This window comes from Molossus molossus, unplaced genomic scaffold (genome assembly GCF_014108415.1).
Source record: "Molossus molossus isolate mMolMol1 unplaced genomic scaffold, mMolMol1.p scaffold_m16_p_4, whole genome shotgun sequence".
NCBI classification, from domain to species: Eukaryota; Metazoa; Chordata; class Mammalia; order Chiroptera; family Molossidae; genus Molossus; species Molossus molossus.
This window is the reverse complement of record NW_023425377.1, coordinates 110,677,078-110,689,781: the sequence shown is the minus strand read 5'-3', so window position 1 is coordinate 110,689,781 and position 12,704 is coordinate 110,677,078. Positions and strand designations below refer to the sequence as shown.

At 37.7% G+C, this 12,704-nt stretch overlaps 1 protein-coding gene across 6 annotated transcripts in view; it reads right to left on the bottom strand.

The window, feature by feature from the left end:
* Positions 1-12,704, bottom strand: part of ANAPC10 (anaphase promoting complex subunit 10) — a 55,403-nt gene that overhangs the window by 33,194 nt on the left and 9,505 nt on the right. The gene's annotated exons all lie outside the window — the stretch shown is intronic.

Sequence of the window (12,704 nt, the reverse complement as noted above, 5' to 3'; positions counted from 1 at the left end):
TTCTCTTCATTTGTATTTTAGACAAAAAAAAATTATTCTAACAAGCTTAGTTTTCTTTAGTAGTTAATTACTTAATTTCCAATGTTAATACTTGAAAATAACTAGCTAAAGTGACACATTAAATCCAGCAAAGAGAGAAGCACTTGAAAAAAAAGTATAATCTATTCCTTAATGCAAAAAATAGAATTGTTCTAAAAGTATATTAGTTAGAAAGGTAAGCAAAGACTATGAAACAGAAAATTAGTCTCAGAAAAGTGCAAGTGAATAAAAAATATAAAAATATATTCGATCTGTAATAACCAAAAACATAATTTAAAACACACACAGACATTAGTTTTGTTATTATATTGCAAAATATTAGAATGACTGATAATACCAAACTTTGATTAGAAAAAGGTACATTAATAGCCAGTCAGTAAAAACATAGCCTTTAACCCACAAATTCAACTTCTAAGAATGCATTAAAAGACAATACAACTAAGATGCAAAAGAAAGAAAAAAAAAAATGATCACTGCCCTACAGTTAAATTACTGAAAAATTACAAACAACTTAAATATCTATCTTAATAGGAAATTAAACAAATCATAGTGTATTTAGTCAATGATGCACTACAACTATTTAAAATAATCACAAAGATATATAGTTAGATAGGAAAAAAGTAGATTACAATGCAGTGATATACAGAAAGATTGCATTCTGAAGAAAACAAAATATTTTGAAGGCATATAAACATATATGTGTATAGAAAAAGAATTACATAGAATCATACACAAACAGTAAAAGTAGCTATTTTGGTGGGGTGGAACTATGGAAGATACTTATTTTCTTCTTTATGGTTTGTATGTTTTCTGAATTTTTTACAATAACCATGTGTTATTTTGGTCATTAGTAAAAAATATGAGACAATTTTAAACATCACCCCCCTCCCAAAAAAAAACCCCCACTAAGAAGTCCATTTAAAAGTGCTTTAAAAGTTAAGTTCTGGTATAAACTGGCACTAACTTAACAACAATGAGTTCCTTGAACAGAAGCAGTCTGTGTCAAAAGTCACCCTATAAAACCAGCAGGGGATCTGTCGCTCTCAGTGAGGGACCAACTTCGGGAGACCCAGCTATTCATCAGAAAGCAATGGAGAGAGCTGAGGACTTTCCCTCAAATAGTAAAGACAGATGAAGATGTAAGACGCTGGATACCCAGGAACTGCTGACAGGATAAATACCATTACCAGGTTTTCAAGAGAGGCCAGAGGTATCAGACTGACATCTTTCTGCAGGGCCAGGAAGGAGACATGAGAGGAGGCACAGGAAGAAGGGGGAATTCTGAAAGGCATACAAAGATCTTTTCCCTGATGAGCCATAAGCAGGAGTGAAAGGTCTTTCTTATTACAGAGAGGTCAAAGATCATGAAGCTTACTCTTAAGGACTTCTTTTTTTAATGAAAGCAGATCTAAAGGACCAAGTTTCTTGCTCAGAAAAAAAATTTATCTCCAAGTTATAAAATTTAGGATAACTTAGGCACTGGAACCTACAAGATAATCAGGATGAGGTTAGAAAGAATAATTGCCTTGCTAATCATTGTAAAAACAACTGCAACAGCGACAAAAAGCAATGAGTCCTCTGTGTCTGGCCCTGAAATAATGGTTTATGTGTATTATCTCATTCCTCAACCTTATGATATAGGAGCTTTATTACCTTCATTTCATTGATTAAAAAAACAAAAAACACCATTAATACTTAATAATTGGTTAAGGTAAAAATCTAGTAGGTGAGCACTGTAGGAGTTCAAATGTGACTCACATGATCTTAAACTACCGCATTCCTACTAATAATTGCACTTAGCTTATTCAATAGTCATTGATACCAGTTTACAGTAATATGTAAGTATTTACACTTCTTTAACTTTTATCCATACCATGGGTTGTTGTCCTAAGGTCCATGCATCCCCAGAAATCCTATGTATAATTTATACTCTATACATTGATTCATTAAATTTGCAAAGGAAACTGTGACCTCACCAAAAGTTTAAAACTATTACTCGAAAAGGTACCTGTAAAGCCTTTAAAAATTATTTATAAATTTATTTCATGGTGAAGTTAAAATAGCAGTGCACGTGGGAAGATTAAATGCATAGGTTATGAGAAATACTACCAGCTACTCAAACTGCTCAAATCATCATTATAATGATTACCATGAACTGAATGCTTTCTATATGCCAGGCACCCTACTGAACTCTTAGGGTAACACTCCCAGCCTCTCTCTATTTCCTCGCCCACTACTCCCTTCCTGCTGAGAAAGAGCTGCTTTCAGGGAGCAAACATTTGCTTTGTCCCTTCCTGCCACAAATTTAATAGGAGCAGGCTCTACCTGCTCTAACTCTTTCAAAACTGGATGGGCACATCTGTTTAATTCTAGGGTTCAATATTAGGAAAAACATTTGACTTCAGATATAAGCCCCTTTCTCAAACATCAGCCTTGTCAGTTTTATAAAGATGATATGTTGGTCTCCACCTGCTGACTCTTGAATAATTTCTTAACTGATTTAGAATCCATGAAATTTCAACAGAAGACATTAGTGACAGATACTCCTAGTTGCCAACTTAACAGCTCCTTTTCCTTTTTATTTTCCTAGCATCTAGCTAAAAAGCTGTATTCCCCAGCTTCTTTTAAGGCTAGGTATGACCATGAGACTAAGTTATGACCAGTAAGATTTAAACCGAATGACTGAGTGAAATAAAGAAAGTTTCTTTAAGAGGAAAACACCCCCCTTTTATCTTTCCCATCAACTCCTTCCTGCTGCCTGGGATATAGACATGATGCAACCTAGATGATAGAATCCACAAGCTACGAAGAGTGGACTGAAAGAGAAGGAATCTGGGTCCACAAGATACTGTGGGGCTGCCACACCACTCCTGGACTGCCAGGCTCCTCTTATATGAAGAGGCAGAAGAAATAAATTTCCACCTTGTTTAAAACACTGTTATAGAAGCTCTGTTGCTAGAAGTTCTTGTTCCTATTTAATATAACATTATTATGCCCACATTACAGATAAGAAAACTGAAGCTCAGATGAAGTTAAGTAACTAGTGCTCATTTACACATCTAGTAAAACATGGAGCCAGATTTTGTAGTCTGCATGACTATACTATATTGACTGCATGACTATACTAAAGTCTTCAGGTACAAGATTTAAAACTAAAAAACAAAATAGTTATAAAATTGTTTGTAAGTTCCTGTTAACATGCTAGATACGTTATTACCAAGAGACTGAGATATAAAAGAAACATTAAAGAGTCTACATACTTTTCTGAAACAAAAAGCAAACAAATGACTGATACACATTTAAATAATTGCACTTTCCTTTGTTCCTGGTACAAAGTGGACAACTCCCTCTCTGTGTGAAAGTTTGTTTCTAATCAATGTTAACAATGATGCTAAAGTGAAAGTTTTCACTGAAGACTGAGACAACAAAGACCATATTTTAATAGAACATATAACACCTTAATGCAAAATTTTCAGCAGATACGGTTAAAAACAAACAAACAAAATGTCAGGGATGTCTCCCCACGAAGAAATAATTGTTACAGGACTTGCCCTCCCACCATAAACAACCAGAATAAACAGACAACATACATGGAAACTGTCTGCAGACACTAAACAAGCAGCACAGGACCACGAGTCCTGAGAGAAAGGAAAGGAATGAGGTGAGCCCTGTGAAAACCGCACATCTTGAGGTATCTCAGAGTTGAGGTATCAGAGTTGAGGTAGGAGCCATACTGAGGGAAAACTCGAGAAATCTGCATGGAGTCCCCGTGAGCCTTTGACTGGACAGCAATAGGCACGTGTGCAGGGTGACACTGCCCAAACAAGCGAAGAACAGCAGTTGCTGGGAAAGAACAATCAATGGGAAGCAATAAGCAAAACAATTCCCAAAGGTGACACAGGGCAGGGAATCATTAGAATTCTCAACCGAAGTGGACAGTCCAAATCTCTCTTCAAATATCATCATTCATTTGAGGTTCCAGAAAGATCCACATTTGTAAACCAGGAGGCTAAGCTTGCTGTGGAGAAGTGATCTTAAAGAGTGGTCTGGGAGCCTGGGGGGACCTCAAGACTCTCTCAAAGAATCAACAAGGTCACAACAAGTTTCCTAATACAGTGATACCTCGGTTCTCGAACGCCTCGGATTTCGACCAAATCGGTATTCGACCAGGAGATTCGAGAAACTTTTGTCTTGGAATCCGAATATTTGGAACTCGAACTTCCGAGGTGAGCCGAGTTGAGCTGAATGGCGTTCATTCGGCCCAGCGCGCCTTGCTTGCGTCTTCAGTGTGAGTGCAGAGAGAGAGTCACGCTTTGTGGAGAGTCACGCTTTACACTGAATTTAACCCTTAGACATACTGTACACTTTTATTTCTTGTTGAGACTTATGTTTTTCTACATATTATATACAAATTAGGCCAGTAAATAGGCATTTTCTGGGGCTTGGAACGAATTAATCCAGTTTCCATTATTTCCTATTGGGTTTCATTGCTTCGGTTCTCGAACAATTTGGTTCTCGACCGTCCTCCTGGAACGAATTATGTTCGAGAACCGAGGTATCACTGTAATACTAAGATGTTATTTGCCTTTTGCAGAATCATTCTCTTACGAGTATACCGTGGAGTTTTCCAGATGCTATCTGACATGGGATGTTGTAAAGATTTAATGAAGAAACATGTTTGAGACTCCAAATATCTTCTCTTAAATGAAACACCAAAGAGATCCACAAAAAAGTAAAACAATAATACTCTTCTAACTATTTTTTCTTGTTTGGGAAGAGACAGTTATTTTTTATTTAAAAATATTCCTTATGTTAACATAATAGGTTAATTATTTAATTTTAGATGAATAAATACTTTAAAATTTCTCAGTTATAATTTTTATATGGTAAATGTTGATATAAAAAATTAACAAAAGATCTTTGGAGACCTCAATAAAAGTTTAGAGTGGTACTAGAGCCAAAAGATTGGTGAACTGGTGCCCTAGAGCAGGGACTATCAGCAAACCACAGCTCACAGGCCAAATGTGACCTGCCTTTGTTTTTACAAAAATTTTATTGAAACAAAGCAATACCCACTCTACAACTGTTTTTTTTTTTTTATGTTTTATTTTATTTTTTTTTGTGGTACGTGCCCCTAGCGGAAGCCGAACCTGGGACTCTCTGGTCCACAGGCCGATGCTCAACCGCTGAGCCAAACTGGCCTGGGCTCCGCAGCTGTTTTTCACTACAGTAGCACAGTTGAGCAGTTGGAACAGCCTAAAACACAGTTTGCAAGGCCTAAAACATTTACTATTTATCCCATTGCAAGAAGTTTGTTACCCCTACCCTAGAGTAAAGGGTACTCTAGACTCACTGTAAAGAGGCTTCAAATTCGAGCTTCCAAAAGATCAAATTGATTTTTAACCAACTTAACTGCCTGCCAGAACAAAGTCCAATCCTCTTGAAAGAAAAAGAAAAGAAAAATCCATCACTCAACAAGGTAAAATGTACTAAATCGAACATCCAATCAAAAGTTACTATGAAGGCCCTGGCGGGGTGGCTCAGTTGATTGGAACATCGTCCTGTACACCAAGAAGTTGTGGGTTTGATTATCAGAGCGCAAACAAGAAGCAACCAATCGATGTTTCTCTCTCTCCCCCTTCCTCTCTCTCTAAGAATCAATAAAAACATATCCTGGGGTGAGATTTAAAAAAAAAAAAAAATCACTACAAAAAAAAAAAAACACAGAAAAGCCCTGGCCAGCGTGGCTTAGCTGGTTGAGCATGTCCTGTGCACCAAAAAGTTGCAGGTTCAATCCTGGGATGGGGTGAAGTTTCTCTCTGATACTGACATTTTTCTCTCCCTCGCCTTTCCTCTCTCTCTAAAGTCAATAAAAACATTTTTTTTTTAAAAAGAACCAGAAAAATGTGACCCATAATAAAGAAAAATCAGTCAATAAAGGCAGATATAAAAAAGATGATGGAATTAAAAGAGAAGGGCTTAACATAGATAGATAGATAGATAGATAGATAGATAGATAGATAGATAGATAGATATCTACCTATAATTTACCTCTAGGTGTATAACCAATCACCTCAAAACTTAGTGGCTCTAAAAAATAGTCATTTTCTTTATGAATCTTAATTTGGGCAGGGCTCAGAAGGGAAGGCTCCATAGAGCATCAGGTGTGGCAACTTGACTTGAGATCTGAAGAATCTGCTTCCAACATAGCTCATTAATATGGCTGGCAAGTTGGTGCTGGTTGTCAGCTGAAGCCTTACGCTTTGGCTCATTTCTTTATGGGCTTTGCCACTTGATGTGGGTTTTCTCACAGCATGGAAGATAAATACCAAGGGAGAGAATAACATACAAGAGAGAAAACAAGGAAGAATTTGTATTGCTTTTTATGACCCAGCTTCAGAAATAACAGTATTATAACATCCATACTCTATTAGGCAAGAAATCCACAAAGGCCTGGCATGTTTCAAATGGGGTGGGGAAGGGGCATAGACGCCATCTCTTGATTAGGTAGTAGCAAAGTTGTAGGACAACATGCACAATAGGAAATAATGTTGTGAGCACACTGGAAAATATAGCCTGCCATAAATTTGTTCAAAGAATTAAAAGAAAATATGAAAATGAAAAAAAGATGAAAGATATTTAAAAAACCAAATGGAGCCCTGGCCGGTTTGGCTCAGCAGTTGGAGCGTCGGCCCGCAGACCAGAGAGTCCCGGGTTCGGTGCCCACTGGGGGGACATACCTCGGTTTTGGTTTGTCCCCGGCCCCAGTTGGGGTCATGTAGGTGGCAACCAGTCAATATGTCTCTCTTACATAGATGTTTCTCTCTCTCTCTTCCCCCCCCTCTGCCTCCCGATCTATCTGAAGATAAATGCAAAAGTGTCCTCGGGTGAGGATAAATAAATAAATAAACGAACACACACCCAAGACCCACACTTGTTAAAAAAAAAAAAAAAGGAATTTCTGGACATGAAAAAGAAATCTTAAATAAGAAATTCACTGAATGGGATTAATAACAGTCTAAACATTGAGAAGACAATGAGCATAATGATATAGTTATAGAAATTCTCCAAAGGGAAGCATAGAAAACAAAAAGCTCTCGTCTCTCATTAAAATGAATAGAATATCAGTGGTCTATGAGGCAGTATAAAGCAGACTAACACATAATTGAAGTCTCATACCTATGATAAAGTTTAATTTATAAATAAGGCATAGTAAGAGACTAACAACAATAACTAATAATAAAATAGAATAATTAAAATCCATCAGTGAAATACAACATCAAAGCCACAAGCAACATAAATAATAAATTGGAATTTATCAAAATTAAAAACTTTTGTAAAAAAGCAACCCAAAGAATGGGAGAAAATGTTTGTAAATCATATCTGATAAAGAATTACTATCCAGAATACATAAAGAACTTCTAAAACTCTACAAAAATCAATAAAAAAAAATATTGTAAAAAATAAAAAATAGCTGTAAAGTTTAAATGAAATGAATGGGTAAGTGGGTAAGACACTTAGGAAATTATCTGGTATTTTAAGTCTTTTTTTAAAAAATGTTTTTATTGATTTTTTTTAAAGACAGAGGAAGGGAGAGAGATAGCAACACCAATGTGAGCGACAGACATTAATAGGCTGCCTCCTGCACACCCCCTACTGGGGATCAAGCCTGAAACCCTGGCATGTGTCCTGACCAGGAATCAAACTGGAACCTCTTAGTCCATGGGACGACACTCAACCTACTGAGCCACACCAGCCAGGCAAGGTATATTAAGTCTTTAAAAAATATATTAGCTGCCGTTTTTTATTTCTGGTGTATACAATATTTAATACCCTAAGACAGGAGTTGACACATCACAGCCCACTGGCTGAACCCTGACACCACCTACTTTTGTAAGATAAAGTTTAATCAGAACAGCTAAATTCAATCATTACGCATTGCCTACAGGTGCTTTCATGCTATAAAGGAATAAACTGAGTAGTAGTAACAGAGAACAGATAGCCCACAAATCCTAAAATATTTACTATCTGGCTTTTTCTTAAGAAATTTGCTGATCTATAAAGTAGGAAGATAAAAACAAAGTAAAAAAAGATAAAAACAAACTAAAAATACAGTGCTATAGAATGATAACATAGATGGCATAACTGGAGCAAGATCACCAAATTAACTGATTTCCATCTAACTCAATACATTCAAAGCAATTGACAAACATATGACTGTTTTCCTTTTCCCCAAAAAAGTAAGCATTTCAAACTAAAAATGTCCTTAGCAGTTCTAAGATAAAAATTTATTTTTCCAAATGGAAATCACTCCAGGTGTACTTTGCAATGCATTTAGTCATTGTTTTGGGTCATAAGCAAAGCATATTTTTTGAAATAAATCATATTAAAAAGTATATCTGACATAGTGTGGGGACAGCAGAGGGGAGGTGAGAGTGGACAGGAGGGGGTCAATGGGGGAAATAGGGGTGAATCTGTAATACTTTCAACAATAAAGATTTTTTTTAAGTATCTGAGAAACAGTTATGTAAAAGGAACTGTATAAGGTACCATAAAGAATTCATAAAGGATAAGACAGAGTAAACTTTAAACACATTCTAGTTAGCAAAAAAAAATGTCTAAGATTCAAAAGCAGAGTTAAGTGCACTTCACTATAATGTCTATATTTTTTAAACTTGATGTAAGTAAAATAGATTTATTTGCCCACTTATAACCAACACAAATTGAAAAATTCAAAAATGTATTACCTGGAGACTTCCGGTCAAGATGGCTGGTAGGTAAACGTGGTATCGCGTCCTCCCACAACCACATCATTTGCAACTAAACTACAGAACAACCATCATTCAAAACCGCCTGAAATCAAGCTGAATGGAAGTCCTACAACTATGGAATTAAAGCAGCAGCCACATCCAGACTGGTAGGAGGGGTGGAGGCGCGAGGGCCAGAGGCGAGTCGAGCTGGTCCCATACACATGTGTGGCGGATAAAAATCAGGATGACACTTCAGCTGGGAAGGTCCTCCCTGAGGACTGAGGGGTCCCCGTCCCACACCAGATGCCCCGCTCAGGGTTCCAGTGCCAGGAAGAGAATCCCCATCACTTCTGGCTGGAAAAACCAGCAGGAACTGAGGCTCAGGGAGGCTGAAGCGGCTGGAGCCCCAGGCAGCTCCTTAAAGGGCCCGCGCACGGACTTATCGGACTCTCTCCCTCTAAGCTTGGAGGGGAGGCAGCTCAAGGGGCGCCAGAGACATACAGGGAAGAATTGAGCTGTTTGGCACTGGAGCGAGGGCTGGAGAGGGGGTTTTCTCCGGGACAAACGTGCTGTAAGAGGCCTTTGTTCCTTTGGTGAGCCCTTCCCTGGGGTAGCAGACAGTCACCATATCTGGGACTCTAGCAACCTGGCTCACACTGGTAGCCCCGCCCTGCCCCACCCAACTTTCAGGCCCACCCCAGCTGTTGCCACTTGCTTAACCATAGGATTGGCCTGTCTTGGATCCTGCTTCAGGTTTTCCTAAATTCTTTCAAACAAGCAGCATCTGGTCTCAGCTAGCCCCATACCGCTCGTTAAGTAGTACACAGAAACAAACACAGGGAGGCAGCCAAAATGAGGAGACAAAAAAACAGATCCCAAATGAAAGAACAGAACAAAACTCCAGGAAAAGAACTAAGTGAAATGGAGATAAGCAACCTAACAGATGCTGAGTTCAAAATACTGCTTATAAGGATGCTCAATGAACTTAGTGAGAACCTCAGTGAACTTAGCGAGGGCCTCAAGAGCATAAAAAAGGACCAGTCAGAAATGATGGATGCACAGACAGAAATGAAGGAGGCATTAACTGAAATAAAGAATAATTTACACAGATTCAATAGTAGAGTACGTAAATCCAAGAAGCAAACCATCGATTTGGAATATAAGGAAGCAAAAAACGCCCAATCAGAACAGCAAAAAGAAAAAAGAATACAAAAAAATGAGGAGAGTGTAAGGAGCCTCTGGGACAACTTCAAGCGTGCCAACATTCGCATCTTGGGGGTGCCAGAAGGAGAAGAGCGAGAACAAGAACTTGAAAACCTGTTTGAAACAATAATGGCAGAAAACATTCCTAACTTGGTGAAGAAAACAGACACACAAGTCCAGGAAGCACACAGAGTCCCAAATAAGATGAACCCCATGAGGCTCACACCAAGACACATCATCAAAATGCAAAAGGTTCAAGACAAAGAGAGAATCTTAAAAGCAGCAAGAGAAAAGCAGTTAGTTACCTAGAAGGGAATTCCCATAAGACTGTCAGCTGATTTCTCAAAAGAAACTTTGCAGGCCAGAAGGGAGTGGCAAGAAATATTCAGAGTGATGAAAAGCAAGAACCTACAACCAAGATGACTCTATCCTGCAAAGCTGTCATTTAGAATCGATGACCATATAAAGACTTTCCCAGACAAGAAAAAGTTAAAGGAGTTCATCACCACCAAACCGTTATTATATGAAATGATGAAGGGTCTTTCTGAAGAAAATGATAAAATATATGAACAAACAAAATGGCAATGAATACATATCTATCAACAATGGAATCTACAAACAAAATGAACAGGTAGAAAAGAAACATTCTCATAGATACAGAGAACATTTTGTTGGTTGCAAGATGGGAGGGGGTTGGGGGAATGGGTGAAAAAGGCGAAGGGAGCCCTGGCCAGTTTGGCTCAGCGGTTAGAGCGTCGGCCTGTGGTCCATAGAGACCCGGGTTCGGTTCCCGCTAAGGGCACGTACCTCGGTTGCAGTTTGTCCCCGGCCCTGGTTGGTCGTGCGGGTGGCAGCCACTCGATGTGTCCCTTCACGTCGATGTTTCTCTCTCTCTCTCTCCCTTCCTCTCTCTCCCTCCCACTCTATCTGTACAAAAAATGGAAAAATATCCTCGGGTGAGGATAAAAAAAAAAAAAAGGCGAAGGGATTAAGAAGTACAAATTCATTGCTAGACTGACAAACCTCAAAGGGAAAGGGCTTGGGGGGTGGGAAGAAATAAACCAAAGAACTTATATGCATAACCAATGGACAGAGGCAATAGTTTGGGAAAAGGCAGGAGGGGGGAGGGAGTGGAGAGGAGGGGGTCATTGGGGGAAAAATGAGGAACATCTGTAATACATTCTACATTCAACAATAAAGATTTAAAAAAAAATAAAAATAAAAAAATAAAATAAAAATGTATTACCTGGAAAACCCTAAAGATTGCACCAAAAAAACTACTAGAACTGAGAAGTAAAGTAGCAAGATGTACAGTAAATATCCAGAAATCAGTTGCATTTTTATATACCAATAATGAACTATCAGAAAGGAAAATTTAAAAAAAATCCCATTTATAATAGTATAAAAATTTTTTTTAAATACCTAGGAATAAATCTAACCAAGAATGTAGAAGATCTGTACTCAAAATTATAAGACATTGAGAAAAGAAATTGAAGAAGATACAAAGAAGTGGAAGCACATAACATGTTCGTGGATAGGAAGAATTCACAGCATTAAAATGTGCATATTACCCAAAGTAATATATAGCTTCCATGCAATTCCTATCAAGATACCAATGGCATATTTCACAGAACTAGAAAAAATATTCCAAAAATTTATATGGAACCACAAAAGACCCTGAATAGCAACAGCAATCTTGAGAAAGAATAACAAAGTTGGACGAATCATGATACCTGATATCAAACTATACTACAAGGCCATAGTAATCAAAACAGCATGGTACTGGCATAAAAAACAGAAACATAGATCAATGGAACAGAATGGAGAGCCCGGAAATAAACCCATATCTTTATGGTCAATTAATATTTGACAAAATAGGCAAGAACAAATAATGGGGTAAAGACAATCTACTCAATAAATCGTGTTGGAAAAACTGTACAGATATGTGCCAAAAATGAAATTAGACCACCTTCTTACACTATGCACAAGAATAGACTAAAATGGATTAAAGACTTAAATGTAAGAATTGAAACCATAAAACTCTTAGGAGAAAACATAGGCAGTAAAATCTTGGACATTTCTCTGAGCAATATTTTTTATGATATATCTTCTCGGTAAAGGATAAAAGAAAAAATAAACAAATGTTACTACATCAAACTAAAAAGTTTTTGCCCAGCAAAGGAAACCATCAACAGCCCTGGCCAGTTTGGCTCAGCGGTTGAAGCATTGGCCTGTGGACCAGAGAGTCCTGGGTTCAGTTCCTGCTAGGGGTACGTACTGAAAAGAAAGAAAAAAAGAAAGGAAACCATCAACAAAATGAAAAGACATCACACTAACTGGGAGAACATATTTGCCAATGATACATCCAATAAGGTGTAATATCTAAAATTTATAAAGAACTTATAATACTCAACACCAAAGAAACCATCCAATGAAGAACTTGGCAAAAGACATGAATAGACACTCTCCAAAGGGGACATACAGATAGGCAAGAGACATATGAAAAGATGCTCAATGTCACTAATCATCAGAGAAATGCAAATTAAAACCACAATGAAATATCACCTCACACCTATTAGAATGGCTATCATCAATAAATCAACAAACAAGAAGTATTGGTGAGGACATGGAGAAAAGGGAACCTGTGTACACTGTTGGTGGGAATGCAGACTGGTGCAGCCATGGTGGAAAACAGTATGGAGTTACTTCAAA